The sequence below is a fragment of the Pan troglodytes genome, chromosome 15, assembly GCF_028858775.2.
Source record: "Pan troglodytes isolate AG18354 chromosome 15, NHGRI_mPanTro3-v2.0_pri, whole genome shotgun sequence".
Classification (NCBI taxonomy): domain Eukaryota; kingdom Metazoa; phylum Chordata; class Mammalia; order Primates; family Hominidae; genus Pan; species Pan troglodytes.
Genome location: NC_072413.2, coordinates 45650565 through 45676923, shown reverse-complemented (window position 1 = coordinate 45676923; position 26359 = coordinate 45650565). Strand labels below are relative to the sequence as shown.

Genomic DNA, 26359 nt, shown 5'->3' with positions numbered 1-26359 from the left:
GCCACCGCGCCCAGCCAGTTTTCTTCCTCTTTAATATTGGGTGTTATTGTTAATCTGTTTTGTTAAATAGTTACATTTTGGTTAGAGCTTCTTTTGATCAGTTGTAAGCATTTTTGTTAGTGCTGGTACTAGTTCTATGAAATCTTTAAAAAATGTATAATAATGAAACAGTCCGTAATTATAATATTTGTAATTATAAGAATTATTTTTATAAGAATTATACGAATTATTTTTATAAGATTTATAAGAATTGTGAATCATAAAAATTGAATTGGGCCGGGCGCAGTGGCTCACGCCTGTAATCCCAGCACTTTGGGAGGACGAGGCGGGCGGATCTTGAGGTCAGGAGATCGAGACCATCCTGGCTAACACGGTGAAACCCCGTCTCTAATAAAAATACAAAAAAATTAGCTGGGCGAGGTGTCATGCGCCTGTAGTCCCAGCTACTCGGGAGGAGAATGGCGTGAACCCGGGAGGCGGAGCCTACAGGGCGCCGATATCGCGCCACCGCACCTCCAGCCTGGGAGACAGAGCGGGACTCCCTCTAAAAAAAAAGGACTGAATTATAAGAATTGTGTAAAGATGGTAGCTGCATTATTTTTAGAGAAACAGTGTCTTAGTTTCTTATTGCTGCTGTAATGAATTCCCACAAATTCCGTGGATTAAAGCCATTCAAATATGTTATCTTAAGTTCTAGAAGTCAGAAATCTGAAATGAGTCTTATAGGGCTAAAATCAGTCTGTCTGTAGGGCTATGATTTTTTCTGCAGGCTCTAGGGGAAAATCAGTTTCCTTGCCTTTTCCAGCTTCTAGTGGCTGCCTGCATTCCTTAGCTCATGGCCCCTTCCTTCTTTTCCAAAACCAACATGGTAGCATTTTCAAATCTTTCTCCTGCTCTGAAACTCCCACCTAATTATTATTTTAAGATAGATATATATTTTTAAGATTTATTTTTAGTTTTGATTGACATATAATAATTGCATAAATTTATGGAGTAGAGTGCAATGTTTCCATATACATGTGTAGTGATCAAATCAGGGCATTTAGCATGTCCGTCATCTCATACATTTATCATTTCTTTATGAAAAGAACATTCAAAATCCTCTCCTAGTTTTTTTTTTTCAAATTTACAGTACAATATTGTTAACTATCTTCACCCTGTTGTGCAATAGAACACCAGAATTTATTTCTCCTATCTTGACTGTAATTTTATACCCGTGGATCAATCTCTTCCCTTCTCCCTCTCCTTCCTACCCTCTCCAGCGTCTGGTAACTTCTCTTCTGCTGTGTACTTCTGCAGCTTTTTTAGATCCCACATATGAGTGAGATCATGTGGTATTTGTCTTTCTGTGTCTGTCCTATTTCACTTAATGCCCTACAGATTCATCCTTATTCAAAAATGACAAGATTGTAATCTTTTCTTATGGTTAAGATTCCATTTTGTATATATACCACATTTTCTTTATCCATTTTGTCCATCCATGGACACTTAGGTTGATCTTATAAGAATCTTTGTGTTTCCATTGAGCCCAACTGGATGATCCAGGATAATCTTTAAGTCTCAAGATCTTTAATGTAATCACATTTTCAAAGTTCTCTTTGCCATATAAGGCAACATATTCACAGCTTTTAGGGATTAGAGTGTGGGAATCTTTGGGGGCCATTATTCTGCCTACCACAGCCAGATTCTAGTATGTAGACTGAAGTGACTGTTTTTCTATGAAAACCTATCTTTATATATCTTACTGTATGCGTATAGATGCTCTAATAAACTAATTTCAAATTGGCTGTGGAAAAACTCACCTGGTGTACACTCTGATCCACTGAATGACCTTTCAATGGCTTATTTCCTCCTTTTCACTATATAAATTATACTGAATAAGGAGAGTGCTCAGTAATGAGCTTTTAGCTTTTACTGTATTTTTAAGAACTGATTTAATCAGTAACCCTCACAAAAATTTTTCTCTTCTATTTAAATAAAGAAAAGTGGAGAATCTATGCCATTTAAAAATCCTGGCCTTGGTTGTTCCTAAATTTATCTTTGCAGGTAAAATGAAAAAGTAAATACATTTTGTTATTCTATCAAATGAAGATTATTACATAAGGAATGTGTCAGTCAAACTATGACTTCTTGATATTTTTTATGTACACAGCAGACCTTTTAAGAAGAGATTAAGAACTGTTAGGTACGTTAACATTTGGTGCCTCCTTGCTTTCCTACTTGTGAATGGCTGGTGATAGAAAGATGCAAGGTTTTATTTCAGGAACTAGGATGCTATTCTCTTGCATATGAAACTACTACTAGGGGATGGGTATCTAGGAATCACTGGGAAGAAATTGCCATATGCTATTTATATAGGTAATTTCCACATAGCAAATCTGATGGTGTAGAGAAATCATTAATTTACATATGCATGTCCAAAAATGGTGAATGTTAGCGATTGCTGCATCATTTAAAAAATGATTGACAAGAAGCACCATAGATGCTAAAACAGGCTGCTCATTAAATATGTTGTCAACTTTTGATAGACATTTTATTAAAAATGGTATAATGTAATACTTTAAAATATTTTCCTTTTAAAAATTTTTTGCTTATGAATAGAATTAAAAATAAATGAAGATTTACAGAACCTGTTATGTATTTGGCTCTTCCTTTAAGAATAGAATGTGATTTCTCATTAGTATAAGGAAGGAATATAATCATTGTGCTTTATCCAGAATAACAACAGTAATGCTAATAGCGAATGCTTACATAGTGGTTAGTATTTGCCAGGTGATATTTTAAGTGCCTTACATACATACATACATACAAAATACTCTGTTGTTATCCTTATTTGTTGACATATGAGGAAAATTAGGCAAAGACACATTAAGCCCAAGTCCCATTAGTCTTAAATAAACAGCTGGAGTTTGAACCCAATCTATCTCCAGCTCATTAAGAAATAAATTATATTGGATTGTTTAAAATGTTATTAGGGAGTAGTCTTGATGAAATGCGAATAAACCAATCCACTTATTAATCTTCTAGAGGCTAAATTTACAAAGTTAACCTTTTTTAGTTAACAGAAGTTGGGTTATGGAATTTACAATGTTTATGCTTTAATACAGATATTATTATCTGGAGATGGATAGATGATAAATAGATAGATAGATAGATACATAGATAGGGGCTGGTAGAATTGAGGACTCTAGTACTTCTATATAATATGGATTTAGGAACACAGTTTGTTTGCTTGGTAGGATATGAAGCAGTGTTTGCCAAGCAATATGTGTGAGGCTGAGAAATGTAAATTTTTGATCCAAATGTATCTGATAGATAATCTGTGGGAACTAAAGCTCTCTCGAAGCCCTCTTTTGGAATGGTCAATGGATGTATGTTATCGTCTGTTTTTAATATGCTGCAAAGTCATGTTTTGAGCTCATTTTATTGTCTTAAAATGCATACATATTTGTTCAGCATAAAGAGTTATGTACTGTTGATTTATATATCACGCCCTTTTCTAAGTGCCTTGGGAATACCGATTCAGTTAATTCTCATAAGAGTCCAATGAGATAAGTACCAAAATAATTCCCATTTTACTGGTGAGGGAGCTGAGTAGTAAGAAATGGGTACATAGCTGAAGGCTACTGAGATAACAAGTGGCAGAGCTGTCTCCAGAGTTCATTCCTTATTCATAAATAAAGTAGTTCACATCTGTAAGAGCAAGTTCCCCTAGGGAGAGAATCTTCTCCCCTCCTTATTTTACCCCACTTTACAATTTTTCCTACGTTACACATTTGGAATGAGGTAATTAAGCACTGTAACACCCAGTTCCCATTCTTCACCACTTGGGTTCTAGCTTATTTTCATCTGCAGATTGTACTGATTCTCTTCTTTCCCCTTCACTCTCTGCTCTCCTCTTCTCCATTCCTATCCTTGCATCTCTTCCCTATCAAATGAGTTCAATTGATGAATGAACTGCTAAATAAATTAATACACTTCTAAAATGGCATTTTATATGCAGTGCCTGACAACCTTAGCTAAAGCTATTACATGCAGATGAGGTATTACAGCAAAACTTTCTAATTATTTAATATCAAATTGTGTTATCACAAATGTTCAACCTAAAATATATTCTAAGAGGTTGATATCCTCATTATGATAAATAGCAGCTTTTTAGAAGATAGCCACTACTTATCAATCTTTCTTTTGATTTCTTATTGGCTCTCGTCTGGACTTTTGAACTCCTAGCCACCATTCAACTCCCTATTCAAATGCTATTTCTTTTTGGTATCCTCTCTTTCACTGGATCTTCTCTCTCCTTTCCCTTTTTCTCTAATACTTGGATCCTCATTATAGTATTTTCATTAGTCTACTTTTTACAGTCACATTTGGACCTGGACTCATGTAAACAGAAATGGTGAGATGTCTCTAGAGACATTCATTGAATCAGGGATTACAATTGTCCACAGTGGGCAGAGTTGACAATGTAAATGAAGTAACTGATCATGCTTTGGAATCAGACTTGCATATACTTGACTAAGGAACCTGTTTTATCCTTTAGACCAGACGTGGTCATTTAGGAATCAAGCTAATGATCTGTATCCCTGGCAAGCCTATGGACTTCTTGGCTTGACTTCAAGTATAACAAGTTGAGACATACTTAATTTGCATTGAATACATACATATGTATAGGTGTACATATGAATACTTCTGTATTTTTAATTAAATGAGTAATTTAATGAGTGTTTCATTCACTGGGAAGAAGAGGAATATTGCTTCTTGCCATTGAGGAGCTACTTGAGTAGGGAAAACAAAAAAAAAAGGTAAAGAAATCATTGCAAACTTGTTTATTCAGGAAATGGTTGATACGTACTTTCTTGGTGCAAGTCATAGTAAGCTCTGTAATACTAGCTGTGAACCAGAAACAAGTGCTCCTGCCTTTATCAGCCTTACACTGGGATCTTGTGTATGACAGAAAGCAGAAAGGGCTTGATGATAACATAAAGAAAGGAAGGCTTCTTAAAAGAAATTATGTTTAAGTCTTTGTAAAAGCATCAGAAATATTGAGGGACGTGAGGATATTTTGTGCAGAGGGATAAACATGTTCAGTAAGCCACAACTTTTGACACTTGGATGACTAGAAGTGGGACAACTATTGGAGAGTAGATGGATCTTGGAAGGTGAGAGAACAGTCAAGTGTCAAGGAAGATGTACAAAGAAGAGGTAGGATTCTTAACATTTGGGGGTTTTATGATATGCTAAAAATTTAATTTATATGCATTCTAGAGTGATACAGAAATCCCTCCACAAATTTTTAGAAAGGAATATGATATGATGATTTTACCATTAAAAGCCAACAACCACAACAATAAAGAGCAACCATAAGGAAGACTAGTGGGGTAAAATTGGAGGCAGGAAAGACAGTTCAGAAGTCATTGCAGTACATCTGGTAAGAAATAATGAGGGCATGAATTGGCATAATCATGTCAATGTTAAATGAGGGAAGACTCACTGAAGAGACATTTAGAAGAAAAAACCTTCAGAAGTTGAAAACTGGATATACACCATCAGGGAGCAGAAATGATTCTCAAATCCTTGACTCAAGATATAAACTATCCAAGAAGGGGACCATTTGGCATTAAACTTGAGGGTGAGGAAAGAGGAGATGGAGAAATATATGACTTATGTTGTGACCATGTTGTGCATTAAATGTGCGAAGACGCTCCCAGTCAAGAGAGCATATCTAATAGGAAGCTTGCTATAGTTCTGGAAACAAAGGCAAGATGTTACCTAGAGTTACACATTTACTTGAGAGTTCTCATTCATTCAGCAGATATTTACTTACCTTCCATTCTTTACCAAGTACTGGGCTTAAAGCTAGTGATGCAGTAATGAGCAGGTTAAGGCCCCTTTTCTCAAGGAGCTAAGAATGGAAAAGTGAATAATGGGTATTTGAGAGTTTAAGCTATATAGATATTTGAGATTGTCCAGGCAGTGTTTCTACTGTGCAGAAAGGCACATGTGGAGTCTTATACAGTGTTAACATTTTGACGGATTGTTGTTGGAGGAGAGGTACTTGAATGAGAGACTGGGAAGCAGCAGCCTCTGGTAGGAGCTGAACTGGGAAACACATGGAAACATAGAACAGTATACAATATGAAATGCCATAAAAGTCTTAAATAAAAGAAGAATAAAAATAGCATTTTTATTTGAAATCTAAGAGGTTATCTGTGCCCCTTTTGTAAGGAGTTATGACGTACTTGTGAGCAGAATTCAACGTGTAGTGCTTTGATGCAAAAATGCAAAGCACCGTATGCTGGAGCCCATGAGTAATTGTAAAAGCAAGGAGGGCTCATTTCTTAGACAAAATAATTTTTTAAAAAATTACTGTCTCTGTTGTATTCAAAGGGGAAGAAGGTGGAGGAAAGCCAAAGGATTTATCTGTGTCTGGGACAGAGTTTTTCAGAGAGTGAAGTTCATGGCGGATGAGGCATGGTAAGGCGGTAGTGAATATGTTTGTTCATCAAAATTTTAATCAGATGACATTTTCAAAAGATATAAATAGCTGTTCACATGGAGCTTACATTCTAAGAGGGTAAAATAGACAACAAATTTATATCTATATCTATACACACACCTTTATACTCACACATATCAGGTGGTGATAAGTGCTATAAAGAAATATAAAATAAGATGAGAAGATAAAGAAAAATGGCAGGAGGTTCCTAATTAAAGTAAAGTAGCCAGGGAAGACTTTCTGTCGTGACATTTCATCAAAGACCTAAATTATGTGATGAAGTTAGGGTAGAGTATTGCAGGGTGAGGAAATGCTGACTGCCAAGACTCTAATGTATGTGAATGTCTGGTATCTTCAAGGAATGCCAAGAAATTTCACAGAACTAGAGAAAGTAATAGAAGGTGAGACCAGAGAGGTAACCAGGGCCCAGTTGTGTGAGGCTTGACCATTTTAATAATGAATTGTAGGGTCTGAATGGTGATGTGAAATAATCTATCACAGGTTTTAAAGGGATCGCTTTGGTGCATGGGTAAAGACTTGACTATAAAGGGTTAAACCTGTATGAGAGAGGCCTGTTAGAAGGCACTTGCCATAGTTAAGGGGAAGGATGATGTGGTTTGGACTAGGGTAGGAGATGATGCAAAGATTCATGATGCATTTTGAAAGTAGAGGTTTAACAGTTTTGAGTACTGGGTGAGGGGTATGGGAGAAAGAGAGGCGACCAGAACTACTCAGGAATTTTAGTCGGAGTAATGGTGCAGGATTAGGCTGAATAAATACGAAGGTGAAATTGTTTGGGAGATCTGTAATTTCTACTTCTTACCTAACACTGGCAATTGCGTGTTCCGAAGAGCCTGCACATGGTATATATTTAATGAATGTTGGCATTAATTCCATCCAAAAGTAAGGATGGAGAGGCAGTTTTTGTTTGAGGTGCACAAATTACTCTAGGTACTGTTGTTGCTAAGTTTTCTCATAGCAAAACTGGGTTTCTAATTTATTATCTTCCCATGAATTCTCTCTGCCTGTTACTCCTACTGCTCAAATTAAATTTATTTTGGTTGATTTCAACTGCAAAATGGGTTTTATATTTATATCTAAACATTCGTATGTCTGCACACACACCCGTAATGCACACGTGTATTCTGTGGACACGTACAGACTTAGCATGGACCCCTTTTCTACTGAGTATTTCTGACTGTGGATGTCAGGGGCCTCATCTAAATTATTTGCTTTAGGCATCATTAAACCAGCTTCTGTGATTCTGTTGTAGCTTTGAAGACTATAATCACATGTTCAAAGCCTGGCAGGATTTGATTGAGAATGATGGTGACAAAGGAGACAGTAAGCAAATGAATCAGAGTTGTGTCATATCATCTCTTTGGGTAACAGCGTAGACATTTAATCTTAGTGTGTTTTAGTTTGCCTCACCAAAGCCAGTGTAGGAACAGAGCTGTGCAATTAGCATGAAAGTTCATCCAAGAAGAACAATGAAATGAGATCAGCTAAAGTTTAGTATTACGTATATCATATCTGAAATCTGACACTTGACACTATCTAAAAACTAACTTGCACTTACAATTTGGATAACATTTTCTATGGTGAATTCACATGAGTTTTTATTTCTTATAATGTGTTACATGAGGGCATTTTTATGCAGAGCTACATGTATTTACAATATGCAGAATTTAGATTTTTAAGAGGTAGGAGTGGTACAAACTTTTGGGGAGATATTTAAACCTCCAAAAATTATTTCCTTGAAGTTTCACCAGGATATTATTCTTGGAAAATTGTTTACAACTAAATTTTTGTACTAGTTATTTTAAGTGACAATTTGGCTGTATTATCTCAGGAGGAACGTAGCCATTAGGAGAGTGGTTTTCCTCTCAAATTCATTTTCTTATATTTATGCGGAATTTAGTTATTTTAAATAATTTGCTGCCAAAGTTAAATAGTTTTTATTCATAAAATTAAATAACTGTGGGTATCTTAACAACCAACAAAACCAGCATCTCATAATGGTTAGAGTTAGAAGCGCTCGAGTTATTCTACTTGGATTTGTATCCTGTTTGTACCCCTAGCCAACTGGGTGATCTTGGTCAACTCATTCCACTTCATATACATACCCATATCCATAAGTATGTTTTATGACACTCGTGTCCTTATTTATAAAATGCAGATAAAATAGCGGGTCTCATAAAGTTGTTTTATATGTTGAAATGTGAAAAGGGGTGTACATATTTATTATGATGTTTAAAACATTGTAAATACTTATGCACTTTTTAAACTGCTTCAAGTATATGCATACATTTATTCATTTTTTTTTTTTTTGAGACAGAGTCTCGCTGTGTCACCCAGGCTGGAGTGCAGTGGCATGATCTCAGCTCACTGTAACCTTCATTTCCCGGATTCAAGTGATTCTCCTGCCTCAGCCTCCCGAGTAGCTGGGATTACAGGCACGCTCCACCATGCCCAGCTAATTTTTGTATTTTTTTTTTTTCTTTTTGAGACGGAGTCTCGCTCTGTCGCCCAGGCTGGAGTGCAGTGGCACGATCTCGGCTCACTGCAACCTTCACCTCCCGGGTTCACGCCATTCTCCTGCCTCAGCCTCCTGAGTAGCTGGGACTACAGGCGCCTGCCACTACGCCCGGCTAATTTTTTGTATTTTTAGTAGAGACGGGGTTTCACCATGTTGCCCAGGCTGGTCTCAAACTCCTGACCTCAGGTGATCTGCCCACCTTGGCCTTCCAAAGTGCTGGGATTACAAGCGTGAGCTACTGCACCCGGCCCACTCATGCATTTATTAATGCTGGCTTCTGGATGCTAGATATCTTCAGTTGATGTAGCTTTCTGTAGCTACAACAATTTTAGTGTATTTTGCTCTGATGATTAATTCAAACCTGGAAACCAACAAAAACTGCCTTCTTCATTTGCATGAATGAAGGCACAATTAGACAGCTTTGAGGTTTCACACAGTTTATTTCCAGTTATACTGAGAAGTTGTTGCTTTTAATAGTAAAATTAATATTCTTTTACCTTTTTTGCTTAAATTCAAGTTATACCTTATGAAGATATATGTGTTTTAGGAGTTTTTGAGTCTGGGGGGATCAATATTCTTCGATATTCACACACTGCTTGTATTAAACCTACACTCACTGGAAGATAACAAGGCATGAATAATTTTCCTGACAGCAAATCAGCATTATCGTTCCTGAAAGTTTGAGTTGCAAGATTACAAAACATTAACACTTCTGATTTTAAGGACCATTGAATTTGGGGGGTTAATTGTTTTCTCTGAAGACAGATTTAAATCAGATAATGGCCACAGTCCTTTGTACCCAGAAATTGATATTTTTCTAGCCTTGTAGAAAGGTATTAGCACTTTGGCATCAAAGTACATTTAATATGTAAGGGATGATGACAACTCATGGCATTCAGCCTGTTGAAGTTAGTTTTTATAAATTAAATTCATGTCTACTGGAGCAACTTTTTTCGCACAATTATCCCTACTTTTAAAAAGTATTATTATTTGTAAACCATCTGCTCTGTGTTAGATACTACGCCAGGTCATATAAAAATTAGGAGAGAATAAATTGATGATATCGTATTCAATTCTGTTGTATGTCTCATTTAATCATATCTAAATCATAATGTAGGCATTTATCTGATTTTATTAGTGATGAACCTGATACTCAGATAAATAAGTGACCTGCTTAAGGTCAAAACTTTGAGATACAGAATCCTTGGACTTTCTCTTAGAAAAACAACATAAAATTTATTTCTTGCCATGCTTTGTAGAGTACTTTAATATAAAACCTAGCTGTGATTAAAAATGAGTGACGATGATACAACTAATAAATATTTTTTACCACCTGCCATTTACTGATCTAAATGTTTTCTGTCTATAAAAACATTTAATGTTCAGCACAACTCTATTGGGTAGGTATTATTATTATTACCCATGATAATAATCAGATGAACAATTTGAAGCACAGAGATGTTAAGTCACTTGCCTGAGGTCACACAGTTTATTAAAGAAGTGTTAAATTATGATTTTTTAGCCTGCCATTGAAATAGTTTTATTTCATACTAATGTGCTCCTTTGAAAGTGATTCAGTTAATGAACCTGAACATGGTAATGATTGAGATGGAAGACTCTAAGAGCCATAAGCCTTTTGCCTAGCATCCTATAGATTTTTCATTTGTCACAAAGTAAATAAAACAAAAATATTCTTTGTCCTATAGGAACTGGGGCTCAAGAACTCATGAAGTCAGATTAACTGCTACTAAGATCAATCAGTCTAACTAAAGTTTATGGTTTAGGCATATGAAATACAAAGTTGATCATTTTATTTAAAAAAATGTAGCACAAAATATAGCTTAGAAAAGCTAAAAAAGAAAAAACAGTTTTGTTTACTGGAGGCCAGATTTACAAGCGATTTTTCTTTTAGAACAGACAACATTAATAAAATTCTAAGACAGTGTTTTTACATTTGGGGAATTTTTTTAAATGGACACATATAAAAACATGCATATTACACAGAATTTATTAAGTGAGCTTACACAGTTATACAACAAATTATTATTTGTTTTCTTGTCTACTTCTTGATATGATTATATAATTTTTACATAATTGAAATCAGTTTATATCAAATATTTTATATGATATTTTATGATAACATGAAAAGTGCTTATGATATAACTAATTTTAAGGGCTGCATTTGATGTGTCATAATATACAAAATTCATTTTGAATCTAGATAGATTTTAGTTTTTCCCCTCTATTTTGAGAAATACCACACTAAGCAAAAAATTACAACAAATGGTGCATTTGGCTTTTTTCTTTTTATATTTAAGGTGAATTCCTTGAGAGAGGATTACTGGGTCAAACTATACAAACATTTTTCCAAACTACCTCCCAAAAGATATGTACTTTATTTACTTTCTTAAAGGATCCACTTACTGGCTAGATACACTTTGGTCTGTACTTCATCCTAGGAAAGGACAGTCTATTTTTCAAACCTTTCACCTTTATAGTATTTTAATGTAGGGAGTTTGTCATCTAAACATTTCGGACCCAGTTAATAGAGTTTGCACCAATCCTTATGTTACAAAACTCAGGATCCTTTAGCTAACCTACAGGAAGTATTTTTGAAGGTGCTTAGACCCAGGGAAGAATTAGACCCAGGGTAAATGGTCTATCATATATTTAAAGTGGACTACAAACTAAAATTTGTGTTGTCTTTATAGCAGCATCAGTAGAATTCTGCAACTTTCGCACAGCATTTGTAAAATAAGCAAAATGTGCAGTGTAGTTCACTGGAAATTACTGATGTGATACCAGTATTTTGGGATGTATCGGAATTCTTCAAACTGAAATTTGGCGTTTTTTCTTATATGCCCACTTAGTTTTGTCATGTTTACCTATGAATTTATTTATACTACATGTTTACTAAAGTGTTTACAACATAAACTAACATCTCACATTTTAAAAAAGTAAACAGTGTTAGAGATTATCCCTGAATGGTTCAATTTACACACTTACACATGCACAAATACTATGATTATTCCTTCCAGGAGCAGCTTTTAAAAGTGCACAGCCTGTGTAGTTGGAGAGTTCTTTGGAATTCCAAAGCCCCCTGCTCTTTATTGAACTAAGGTTTAACTGGTGTTGTTATGGGCTCATCTCTGTGTCAGGTGTCCGGAATTCAGCAGCAAATAAAATGGGCATAGTCCTGACCCTTAAGAGCTTCAATATAGTGGAAGATTTGGAACAATAAAAAAAGACATCGTCGTTCCATGTAATGGGAACAATGACAGGAGCAGTAGGGGGCATGATGAGAGCAGTTAGGATACTGACCAAAAACATTTCTAGGGTCAATGAAAGTATCCCAGGTGCATGAAAATAATATTTATTGACAACATTTGCCAGGCAGCATGCCAACCACTTTACAAGCATTATCTCATTTAACATTTATATAGTTATATGAGATAACATATTTCCATTATCCTCATTTTAAAGAGGAGGTGGTTGCAAATTAGGGAAGTTAAACAACTCCTTCAGGTTCACACTGTAAGAAATGATAGAGTCCCAGTTCAAACACAGGCCGAGTTAAAAGTATGAGCATTTATTGTTGAAAAAAAACTTGAAAGATAAGTGAAGTGTTAATCAGAAGGAGAGAGAGGTTGGGGAAGGAAGGAAAGGAAGAGCCCCCCCACCAAAAAAAAAAGAAAGAAAAGAAACTATGCCAAGTCTTAGAAGCCAGAAAGAGCATGACAAACTCAAGGAAATTTAAGAAGGTCATTATTTATGTTTCTTTTAATGTGAAAGACAAAATCACATGCTATAAGACCATAAAGGAAAATAATGATCAGTTCATGAAGGATCTTTTAAGATAACAAGTTTGAACTTTATTCTGAGGGAACTGTAGGACCACTGAAGTTTTATTAAGAAACATGACCTTTTACAGTTTGCTTTTTACAGTGTTTCTCATCACTACCATTTGTGTATTGGAGTAGAGGGAATGAACAAAACTGGGAACAGTTAGGAATAGTAATTTAGGTACTAGATAATAGCAGCCAGGCTGGGAAAGTAAGGATGATATCAAGAAGACATATTTAAGGATTAAAAAGACTTAATGATTGGTTTGGACTCAATGATTGGATGTTTGTGTAGGAAGAGAGAGGTTTCAGGAATGCAGGTATGTTACTGGGATGGGAGTGAATTCATGGCACCGTTCATTTCTGTAGGGAAAATGGATGATAAAATTTTGTGCGGGAGGATGATGAGTTTGCCCTTGGACATATTAAGTGACTGCAGACATGTCTAATTTATAGTAGGACATATGAATGCACAGTTCAAGAAAGATTAAACAGGGCATCAGGATTTGTGATTTACATCCCATAACAGTATTCATATGGTTTCATGTCCATGCATAGGTGTCCAATCTTTTGGCACCCCTGGGACACATTGGAAGAAGAACCTTCATCTTGGGTCATACATAAAATACACTAACACTAACAATAGCAGATGAGCTAAAAAAAAAAAAAACTTAAAAAAATCTCGTAATGTTTTAAGGAAGTTTACAAATTTGTGATGGGCGGCATTCAAAGCTGTCCTGGGCCACGTGCGGCCTGCAGGGTGTGGGTTGGACAAGCTTGCATTAGATATTATGAGAAACCCTTGTCTCGCATCAATGTATGCAAGACAAGAAGCTTGCAAAGTGACTAAGAAGGACCTTACAAATCATAGGAGAAAAAGCCTGGAAAGTGCAGTGTTGCAGCAATGAAAATAAACAATTGGGAAAGGAAAATATTAAGAGTCAACTACTGATAGGAGAGATATTGGGTGAAAAGTAATTTTGGTGTGAATAGATTATATTGAGAGTTGAGGTAGAAACCAGGCTAACAGGGTAATGTATGAGTGGCAGGAAATATTGTCATCCGTTATGGATAATTTGGGGAAGAAATTTGGCTTTGGTGGGATAGGATGGGCTGAAAGGTTATGTGACGACAAAGAGGGCTTTTCGTTTTTGTTTTAAAAAATAAGAGAAATTTAATCATTTTAAAATAGCAATGGAAATGTATTCAGGGAGGTTCCTGGAAAGGAGTTTGGGCTGGGGGAAGAGAAGATTCAAAAATTACTCTCCAGTGTAGACCAGAGGAAGGGGATGTGGATAGAAAGTGTCCATTACATAGCATCTACTGTCCTTGAGAAATGAGAAATGAGGTCATCATCTGGTTACACTGATGGGAGTAGAAGAAAACAAGATTATTTAAATGCTCCAGAATAGTGGTTTTCAGCTCTGGCTATGAAAACCAAATATCAGACAATTTATGTTAGAATCTCTAAGAGGTAGCATCTAGGAATTAGTACTGCAAAAGCCTTCCAGGTGATCACATTGTGTATCCATGGTTGAGAACTATTAAGAGGATTTTTTACCTATCTTTTCAGAGGAAAAAAGGAGCTGTCTTGCTCTGTGACCAAGGATGGATTTCTTAGCATTTCTGTTTTGCTTGCAAAATGGGGATAATAGGGCTTAACCTCACTAGGTTGCTGTGAGGAATAGCTGAGCAAAGAGATGTAAAGCAACTACCATACTCTCCGGAATATAGGAAGTACACAATGAATATTGACTGTGTTGTTTTTTGTATCCAGATAGAAAAGAATCTTAGAAATGTGTTTCATTTCTAATATCTGGCTGTTCTATGTACTCAGGACATTGGGATAGTTGTATTGACTTCATTGGAATGCAACAGGTAGAGAATAGATACTCTAGATGTCCTTACTTCCTTTTGTACTATTATAATAATTCATTCTCAGAGTTACAGGATGCATAGCTGCATATGGCTTATTTTGATGATCGCCATTGTTTTTAATATTTAGACAACTGAAAGTATAGGATTCTTTCCAGAAAGAAAGTCTCTGTATTGTATGGATAATTCTGTAAGCACAAAAAGTAAGATTTTTACTGAAGAAACAGACATGAAACCAAAGTGTTTGGATCATCAACTTGTGTTATCTGTCACTGAAATGCATTACATAATCTTTGACATACAAAATTTGAATCTGTGTATGATGCAAACACACACACTTATACACATACATAGACACATACTACATACATATATACTCAAATTACAAGCTAAAGATTTAGTTTCCATAGTATAAAAATAACCTGTTGAAACTTTTATTGCTCCATGTAACCGATACTTATAAAAATATATAACTTTTTGAGGTATGTATTGCAGAAGTGATTGCTAACTAGGCTTTAGTCTATGTGTTCATTTTATAAGTACAACAATTAAGTGCGTGTGACTTTTTTAAAACTTATGCTGTGTGTGTGTTTGTGTGTATTTTTTCCTTCACAAAAATGGTATACATCCTTTTTTGTTTTAGTATCAGAAGTACTGCCTTATATCTAAATCATATTCTGTGAGCCCTCCCCACAAGTTATGTTTTTATACCTTGCTTTTATACCTTGCTATTCAGAGTGTGGTCCATAGACCAGCCGTATCAGTATCACCTGGGTGCTTATTGGACATGCAGAATCTCAGGGCTCACCACAGACCCCCGGAATTAGAATCTGCATTTTAATGAGATCCTTTGGGTGATTTGTGTTCACAGTAATGTTTGAGAAGCCCAAGTGCCTCAAGGGAAGGCTTTTCTTCTCTAGTAGACATTTTCTAATGAGCTGCAGAGGAAGGAGAATGTTTATTCCTTTAGGAAGAAAGGATGCACCTAATTTTAATTGCTTAACTATAAAATATGCATAACTAATGTATAAGGGAGAAAGTAATAAGGGTTACATTTTAGCTAGTCGGCTGCAAAATAATAATTCCTTTATTTTAATAACAAACAGTTGTATCTCCTTTTGTATAAGGCATCTCTTCTTACCCTGAACTAGTTACAACTTCATTCTCCAGTACTTACTGTCTGAACCAATGCCTTTATATGGAAGATCTCCCGTTTTCAGAGAGGTAAACAGAAACCGCTGTGGTATGGCACAAATAGGGCATGCCTGCCCTCCACTATTTCCTTTTTTTGGCATACAACTGTTTTCAATAATGTATTACTTAGCCTGTGTTTATCAGGCAAATGCAGACCATAATAGTTAATAAATTTTTAAAAACCAGAACAATAATACCAATATATCTGTAAACATCCACTCAGCTCAAATGAATCAGAATTGCTATTAGTATAATGCTGTTGTAAGAATCATATGCTGTCCTTCTAGTAACTTATTTAATAATAGCATGTACATCCCCACAACACAGATATGACACAGATTATTTATAAGCCGTTTTTATTCACATACAACCCTAACGTTTTTTTTCTTGTCACCAATGGGAAGAGTTACCCTGGATGTGAGGCGGGCCCTGAGATGGAGGTTAGCATGCAGGATGTTTGTTAGGTGTGGTTATTAGAATCAAGAGAAGTGAAAGAACAGAAAAGCAGGAGTGGGTACAGGGAGGAGTTGAGTGAGGCTACAGTGCCTGTGACAGCCTCTGTGTACTCCATGGAGAGCTCTGGAGGTGGGATGGCTCTTCAGCCTTGTCTCAAGTTGGGATATGGGGCTGACCTTTATATATGTGGAGTATGAGTGTCCCTGCAAGGAGGAAAGTCCTCAAACGCAGCAGTTTCCTTCGAGACTTTCTAAAGCTACGCTTAAGTGTAGCACAAAGTGAGCTGTAACTCTCACACCAGCTGGGGGGAAAAAATCTTCATTCTTGAAGGGGAGTCTGGCTGGTGCATCATAGTATCCGTCATATTTCCCCTTGAGATGTAAGTCTAAAGAAATACAAGGTCCTTCAGTATATCTTGATACTCAAAAAGAGGTTAGTACTGTTCACCATAGTTTTAGTCTTAGGAGTTTTGGTTGGTCTTTGAAAATTGCCCATTTATTAATCTAATACTTAGTGAGAACCCTCTATGGGCAGTTCTGTATTATACAATTTCTTAGTGTTACAAAGTTACATAGAAATCACAATTTGTCAAGAATAATGAAGCTTAATGAAAGAGACTTTAAATTCATTAAACAAATATTTCTAAGCACCAAATGGTGCCAGTCACTGTGCCAGGCCTTGAGTTTAGGGTGGTGAACAAAACCAACGTGTTCTCAGACCTCATGGAACTTATGGAGGATGTAGAGGCAGATATGAAACAAATAGTCATGCAAATAGGCCCATAATTACACATTTTGATAGGAGCTATGAAAGAAAAGCAAAATATGCCATGCAAGAGCAATGTGCATAAAAATGGATGAGGAGAATTATTGAGAAAGTGTCAGGTAAGATGAGACCTGGAGATAAGTGATGGCAAGAGTGGGGAGAAGAGAACTTGAGACAGTGGGAAGAGAATATGCTAAAGCTGGTAAAGAGTTCAGGTTAGCTCCTTTTCTACCTACCTACCCCACCAAAACCCCAAAACTATGGCAGGTGGTACTGTGTCCGGAATTGGTGGGTTGTTGGTCTCACTGACTTCAAGAATGAAGCCGCGGACCCTCACAGTCAGTGTTACAGTTCTTAAAGGTGGCGTGTCCAGAGTTCGTTCCTTCTGATGTTCGGATGTGTGCGGAGTTTCTTCCTTCTGGTGGGTTCGTGGTCTTGCTGGCTCAGGCGTGAAGCTGCAGACCTTCACAGTGAGTGTTAGAGCTCATAAAGGCAGTGTGGACCCAAAGAGTGAGCAGCAGCAAGATTTATTGCAAAGAACAAAGCTTCCACAACATGGAAGGGGACCCCAGCTGGTTGCCACTGCTGGCTGGGGCAGACTGCTTTTATTCTCTTATCCGGCCCCACCCACATCCTGCTGATTGGTCCATTTTACAGAGAGCCGATTGGTCTGTTTTACAGAGAGCTGATTGGTCCGTTTTGACAGGGTGCTGATTGGTGCCTTTGCAATCCCTGAGCTAGGCACAAAAGTTCTCCAGGCCCCCACTAGATTAGCTAGATACAGAGTGTTGACTGGTGTATTTACAAACCCTGAGCTAGACACAGTGCGATTGGTGCATTTACAAACCTTGAGCTAGATGCTGAGTGCTGATTGGTGCATTCACAATCCCTTAGCTAGACATAAAGGTTCTCCAAGTCCCCACCAGATTAACTAGACACAGAGTGCCAATTGGTGCATTCACAAACCCTGAGCTAGGCACGGGGTCCTGATTGGTGTGTTTACAAACCTTGAGCTAGATACAGAGTGCTGATTGGTGTATTTACAATCCCTTAGCTAGACATAAAGGTTCTCCAAGTCCCCACCAGATGAACTAGATACAGAGTGCCGATTGGTGCATTCACAAACCCTGAGCTAGACACACGGTGCCGACTGGTGTGTTTACAATCCCTTAGCTAGACACAAAGATTCTCCAAGTCCCCACCAAACTCAGGAGCCCAGCTGAATTCACCCAGTGGATCCCGCACCAGGGTGCCGGTGGAGCTGCCTGCCAGTCCAGCGCCGTGCGCCTGCACTCCTCAGCCCTTGGGCGGTTCTGGGCGCTGTGGAGCAGGGGGCGGCGCTCGTCAGGAGGCTCTGGCGGCGCAGGAGCCCACGGAGGGTGGGAGATGCTCAGGCATGGCAGGCTGCAGGTCCCGAGCCCTGCCTCGCTGGGAGGCAGCTAAGGGCCGGGGAGAAATCCAACACAGCAGCTGCTGGCCCAGGTGCTAAGCCCCTCACTGCCGGGGCCGACGGGGCTGGCCGCCGCTCCCAGTGCGGGCCGGCCAAGGCCACGCCCACCCGGAACTCGCGCTGGCCCGCAAGCGCCGCGCGCAGCCGCCGATTCCCGCCTGCGCCTCTTCGTCCGCACCTCCCTGCAAGCTGAGGGAGCCGGCTCCAGCCTTGGCCAGCCCAGAAAGGGGCTCCCACAGTGCAGCGGCGGGCTGAAGGGCTCCTCAAGCGCGGCCAGAGTGAGTGCCGAAGCGGAGGAGGCGCCGAGAGCGAAGGAGGGCTGTGAGGGCTGCCAGCAGGCTGTCACCTCTCAGTGTAGCGGACAGGAAGAAGAATGTTGCCAGGCAGGTAAGGCTGAAGACTTAAGCCGGACTATCTCAGGTAGAGCCTAAGGCGGCTGTTGTCCAGAATTCAGGAGACAAGTATTGACTGTTTTTAATGATATGATTAGTTTACCAAAACAAAAAAACCAAAAAACCAAAACAAAAACCTGTCTGCCATGTAGAAAATGGATTCAGCCCAGATTGTTGATAGATAGAATGCAAATATTCAGAGGATGCAGTAAGACCACCCAAGAGGGCATCTAATCAAACAGAGGGTCAGTGCCATGCTTGAGCAGAGACTTAAGTATGAGTGAGTCTCACTGTACCATTGATGGGAAGCAAAGGATTCTAGGTCCAGGAAAACAGTAACTTGGAATTAACAGAGACTGGAAACTCTGTCTGGTGTCCTGAGGTTCCACTTAGAATAATTAGCTGTATAAAGATAGCAAAGGAACATGGGGCAAAAGAGAGGGCAAAGGCTAAGTCATTGGGCTCCTGAGATTAAGGTTAAGAATTTTTCCTTTTTTCTGAAAACTAAAGCACTAATGAAGTCTTTAAAGCAGAAAAATGACCATCAGCCTAATGAGCATATTAGAAAGATAACTTTGTTAGTCCTGAGAAATAAAGTTTGAAGAGTGATTGGTAAGACTTGACGTAGGGAATTGGTTAGACAGACATTTCAGTAATCCAGATAATAAATAAAGAAGGCTTATTTTGAGACATTGAAAATAAAGATTGAGGAACAGAATCTAAAAATGTTTCATGTGAATCTTTATATGTCTATTTTTATTTGCCAGTTTTATTTGATAATCCAAAGTCATGGGGCAATTTTGATAGTTGGAAACCACAGTTACCCTATTTTAGACTGAAAATACAAATATGAATTTTGTGTAACATTGCTGTTAGGGTGATATTGTGAGCATCAGCATTGGTATGTGAGTAGCAGGTACAATTTAATATAAGTTTTAATAGGAGACTAAGTAAAACATTGTTATATAAATATTTTAGTAAAGAATCTTGTATTCTGAAGTTAAATGACATACTTTTTTTTTGTTTTTGCATAAACATTGTTTAGGATCATCTGTGTCCTTTATCATTTCTCTCACTGCAGATCTAAGAAGTTTGACCAACTTTTAATAGAGGCCCTTACAATATGCTAAAGAAAAGCATTCCAAGATAAATAAAAACTTGTCACAGAAACAACTATACTGTAACCTGTTGTGTAAAAGGAACCATAGATTTGTCACTTACTACCTATACAATCTAGGGCAAACTGTTCAATTTTTAGGGCCTGTAAGTTGGTCAGGGCATATATATTGCAGCATTCTACAACATAAAACTTTAAAAATGAGAGTTTCAGTGATTTTTTTAAAATTTAGATGTCAAGTGAATAGTAGAACCAGGTCTAAATGAAGGTTCCATTTAATTATGATACTAATAGAAATATCTATATGGGCAAAGATTAAAATCATATATTCAAAATTCACTTATCCTGCATTTGCAGAGTGTAATGGGGTGCCTGACATACAGTCTCTTTATTTCTATGTACTACAGTTTTTATCTGAGAAGCATTTCTTGTTATGAAGAAGATAAGCAGAAATGTTATGTTTCCCTAGGTTGAGATCAAAGGAACTAAATTGGTTTTGACTTCCACCATTTCAGTGTGACCTCAATTTTAATTTAAAATTAGAAGCACATAGGGAAATTATTTGCCATCTATCTTACAGCCTGGAGCTTAAAAAAAACTGATTAGATATAAGAATATTCATTTATATTCAGGTTCTGGAACCAACCCTTTGGCTCTATTTATATCCTTACAGTTTGATAAAATGTAGAGTTGTTTTCTCATGGGTAAATAGAAAAGAGTTATCATTTATTTATTTGTTTGTTTGTTTGTTTACTTATTTGAGATGGAGTCTCGTTCTCTTGCCCAGGCTGGAGTGCGGTGTTGTGATCTCAGCTCGCTGCAACCTCCACCTCCTAGGTTCAAATGATTGTCCTGCCTCAGCCTCCTGAATAGCTGGGATTACAGATGGCCGCCACCATGCCTGGCTAATTTTTGTGTTTTGAGTAGAGACGGGATTTCACTGTGTTGGTCATGCTGGTCTTGAACTCCTGACCTCAGGTGATCCTCCCGCCTCGGCCTTTCAAAGTGCTGGGATTACAGGCGTGAGCTACCGCACCCGGCCTAGAAAAAGATTTATCAGACAAAAGGAACAAGGACCTTCAACTTTACTACGTTGTGAGCACATCTTTTACAAATTACAATGATTAAATTAAAACAATACTTATAGGGGTAGACATTAAAGGAAAATCAGTGCCTCAAAAAAGGGGATGGCAAGGCTAACATAGATTAATAACCTCCTGAGCATACAATGTAGCTGAACATTTTTCTCACTGAAATTACCAGAAGAAGTCGGCCATTGTTCTTTGGTTTGGGAATTAAACAAAAGAATTTGTTTGAAGTGATGGATAATTTCAGTATATACTTGGGTTTTGCCATATAGATAATCAGCTAATGCTTCTGACTTTTCTGCATAGATTGTTTAAGTGGCACACATCAAAGGGGTAATAGTTTGGGTTTTAATTATAATCCGTTACAAACTCACATTGGGATTTTAGGCAAGTGTTAAAATTTGCTCAAGCCTCAATATTTTTTTTTTCAGTTATAAAATGAGGATATTAATACTGGTTTTCTGTAACTCACACAATTGTAATGACAATTAAATGAGGTGTTTATGATGAATGGGAAAGCATTTGAAATAAAGGGAAGTGCTATGCAAATAAAGTAGTAATACCCCCTTAGATCACTTAAGACATACCTGCCTCTGCTGGTTCACAGAGAGAAGTATTTAATATATCCTGATGATATAGGCTGACAGTACTGCATTAGATATTGTATGTGACCTAATTTTTAAAAAAAATCTATGCATTAGTTTCATTGAGACCACCAGTCCCTTGAAACTTCAGCTTTTATAGTTTCTTGTCAGTAGAAACATCCTGTCTTAGTTCAGTTTTTGTTGCTGCAATGGAATATCACAGACTGGTTAATCTATGTAGAAAAGAAATTTATGTCTCACAGTTTTGGAGAATGAGAAGTCCAATATCAAGGTGCTGGCATCTAGTGAGGGCTTTCTTGTTGCATCATCCCATGGTGGAAGGGTGGACGGGCAAAAAAGCATGTGTGAGAGAGAGTGGAAGGGGACTGAACTCATCGTTTTATCAGGAACCCACTCCTTCAATAACAAACCCATGCCTGAGATATTGGCATTGATCCATTCATGAAGGCAGAGCTCTCTTGATCTAATTGCTTCTGAATAGTCCCACTTCTCAACACTATTGCGTTGGGGATTTTTTTCCAATACGTGAACGTTAGGGACGCATTCAAACCCTACCACACCCTCACCACCATCCTTTAATTTTCCTGACTTAGATAGAATAGTCCACAATGACAGCTACACCCTGGTCAACATCCACAATTCATTTCCTGGTTGGCTTCAGTGCAACCATCTGGCATCAGAAGCTACTCTGGAACAAGCCACCTATCTACTTCCCTATGACTATGACCAATCCTAGTGTTGCTATAGAAAATCGCCCAACTCTGAAGATTCATGCCATTCTGATGACATTTTACAACAGGCTAGCAACAACACCTAGAAGATTTCCGCATCCATGGGTCAGTTTCCCTACTTATTTTCTGTAATGGCTGCATCAGACCTCATGCAACTTCCTAAAGATCAGCTTTCGTCCCCCACCACCTTTAATTGACAACAGATGGTGTTATTTGTTTTCACTGGGAAATCATCATCAGCTGTCTGCTCTACCTGAAACATTCTTTCCATATCAACTTTGTCTACTTCATCTACACACCTCCCATTTATTCTTGAGGTTACAACCTGAGGAAAATGTCCTTGATCCAAGTCAATGTGTTTTCTCACACTGGAGGACACATATGCTTAAAATTGCTGCTTCCTTTTCATGATTTCTCTAACTCAATGAAGGCAGAATTGCCCCCTTCACAGTTGTCTCCTTAATGCCTATCACTGTGTCTGACTCATAGTTAAGTGTTCAATAAATGTTTATTGAGTAAAAAATAGTGATGTCATTCATTCTCCCATCCCCCTCCAAATCTTCTTCTTCTCTCTTTTGTGGCTCTCTTCAGGTTACCTTTTTGTTACCTTTAACTTTGCCTTAATGTAATATGTATTTATTAAGTACCTGTCACTCTTCTAGGCATATCAAGAATTTATAAAACACATAGATTTGTTCTTTGAAGGATGTTAGAAAATGAAACAGATATGTGTGGAATATGTTATAATAGCTCATATGAATTTAATACTTACTATGTTAAAAGCACAGTGCTTATCACCATGCCCATTATCTCATTTAATCATCACTATGTTTAACCAACATTACATGTTAATTCCTATGTAATAATGTATTAGTTTTCTCTACATCATGCTCTGGTGACATAATGCCAGAATTTCAGTTGTTTAGAACAATAAAAGCTTATTTTTCGCTTACAACGTATGTTGGCTGTGGTTCAGCTGGGATTCTGCTCTGTGTCTTCTTCACTTTGGGAACTAAACAGAATGAGCAGCCCCTACTCAAGATATGTCTTAGTCCTTCTTAGGGGTTACCAACATTCAGACCACAGTAGGACTTGACATTCTTGTGTCAGAAGGAAAAGAAAGAAGTGGCAGAAACAGTTAACATCATCCCTGCTCACATTTTGCTGGCCAGAGGAAATCACATGGCCACTCCTAATGCCCATATTTTGATGTGTTATACTTATGAAGAGATGCTGTTTGCTCTGGGGGCATGATCAAGAGAATTACATGAAAAGAGGCAAGAATGTATTATTAAGGAGTGGGAAGCCAATCACAGTGGTGAGCTCCTGTAGTCCTAGCTACTTAGGAGGCTGGCGTGGGAGGATCATTTGAACCCAGGAGCTCCAGTCCAGCCTGGGCAATAGAGCAAGTCCATGTCTCTAAAAAAAAAATTTTTTTTTAAGAAATAGTAAAAAAAGATGAGGGAGGTTGGGCAGAATCTCCCATGCATGTTTGAGTATTAAGAAAAGTGGCATGGAAAGAAGGGAGAATAGTAATTCCTAAAGACTAGACCTTAACTGTATTTAATATAGGGTTTAATAATTTGTGAAGGGACTTGGAATTGTAAATAAAAGGAAAATCAAGTTCTAATATGCAAGAATATGAGTGGTGGTAGTTAATGAGAGTGCTCAGTAATGCCAAATGCATGTATTCAGGCATAAAGATCATTAATCTGGCCAGTGGAAGGAGGGTGACCAAAATTTCAAAGGATTTGCTCTGTTTAAGTAATCTCCAAATATTTGTTATGTTGAAGTATATTACAGGTAAATGGCTGGATCTGATTTTCAGCATTGGAGATGCTCAGTGATTACAGTCGTAATTGGGCTTCCGGTGACAAATAGTGGGCAATTTTGCCAACTCATGCTTTACCTTGTCTTAATTAAAGTGATGTTGTGCCGTTGTGCCTCAGCCAGCCTGACCCAGTCACGGTGAACACAGATACCCAATCATTTACTGCTGGGGAAAGTTCAGGTTTGCTATTCCAAAAGACTGAAAGCCCATTCTTTCAATTTCTCCCTTCTTCCCTCAAAGCTTTATACTGTATTTGAGCCATACAATGGCAACCAGATTCTTAATCTTATTTAAAAATTGTTGATACTCTGAAGGGCAGTGTATAAGCTAATTTTATAATTTGGAAATTGGAATAGACAAAATTTGGGGGCAAAGTTTATGGCCCAATTAGGGAAACAATTAGGTTATCCTGCCCTCTCATCAGTATTTGAAGAAGTATATTTGTACGCATCTACAATATACATCTATTATTAGATGGAAAGTATTCACGTGTAATCAAATCTTTATGATTTAAAAATTTGGAATTCAAATTGAAGAAAGTTTTAACTTGCATTTGCCAAAGATTTCGTCTAAACAACAATTTTCTAAGAGTATCTTTATATATGTTAACAATATCACAGTGGTGTCCACTATATATCATTTTGTTCCATGTGTCCTGGCACAGGCCACACAGTGTCATGACTGCTAGTTATTGCTGTCATTCAAAAACTCAGTTATTAATGTATTCTTGAATCAGAAACAGTGATTCATAGTTTGATAAAATATTCTGTTGCCATTGAGCATTCCTTTATTTCTAAAATGTAGCATCAATTCGATGCCTTGGTTTTCATATTACATGCATGATTAGGTCCTCATATCCATCCTTCAATATTTAACTTCAGATTTAATGTATGCCGGCATTAAGCCAGGGATTATGTGTGCTCCTAGCCAAGAGCTTCCTGTGAACCTTTCATTGGAGCCTCTTTGGTGGCCAAGATGTGAAGGAAAGTTTGAGCTATCGGAATCAAGTGGATGGCTGTGTGCTGGGATGAGGACAACAACAGATCAATCTGTGAGTCAGTCAGGCTCCACTGCCAAGAGTAGAGCAGCCCTGGATATCTAAGTAATAAGTTAAATTTCAATCGCATTTAGAATCAGTGTTAAAAACCTATTCAGATATTGTCTGTGGTGAAAAGTGTCCAACTGGATGACTGAGTTTGTCAAAGGAAACAAAACATAAAATTCACAGCCTTTTAAAACGTCAGTACCAGAATCAAAAAGAGCAATATAGCTCCTTATGCTTGACCTGTGAGTACAGGGAATTACCTACTCATCTGTAAGTTGTGCTACGTGCTCCCTTGAAAGCCCTTAAGGCTTGGTCATTCTGAGATTCCATGTTTGCCATCCGAAAGCTGGAGAGATGTGTCACTGTGCCCTTTATCTGCCTCCTCAGATGCTTTCTGACTGAATACACAGTTCTGAGTCATGGCTACTTCGACCCTTCACTTGATGTATGAAGACTTTGACTTACCTGTGAAATTGTTAGTATTAGTTTTAATGTACTTAAAGCTGTTTGCTAATTCATTCAAAAAAATAAGCTATCCATTTCTTTGTTAGCAGCCCACCTCATTGTGATGATGATGCAGCTAACCACTATACCATAAAGAGTACAATTTTTATTCATGTGGTTTATATTTGGAATATTATTATTGGGCAGTAAAATTATTAGGTACTATTTATGATTGTCTAGTTAGTAGTATCTAACACAATGCTAGGTGCTGTATAGACATTGTTTCCAATCATATTAGCAGTTTTGTAGATAATGTATCTCTGTGTGTGTGTGTGTGTGTGTGTGTGTGTGTATATAATTAAACTGAGGCTCAGAGATGCTATTATATCAATGTATCAAAATCATTATAACCTAGAGATTTGTACTTCAGGGCTGTGTATCAAAACCTTGATTCTTCCATCCTTTCAACCTATAACAAAAAAAAAA

At 37.5% G+C, this 26359-nt stretch overlaps 1 protein-coding gene across 2 annotated transcripts in view; it reads left to right on the top strand.

Annotated features, from left to right (window-relative positions):
- The window catches only part of MDGA2 (MAM domain containing glycosylphosphatidylinositol anchor 2), an 833536-nt gene that overhangs the window by 30281 nt on the left and 776896 nt on the right, over nt 1-26359 (top strand). The gene's annotated exons all lie outside the window — the stretch shown is intronic.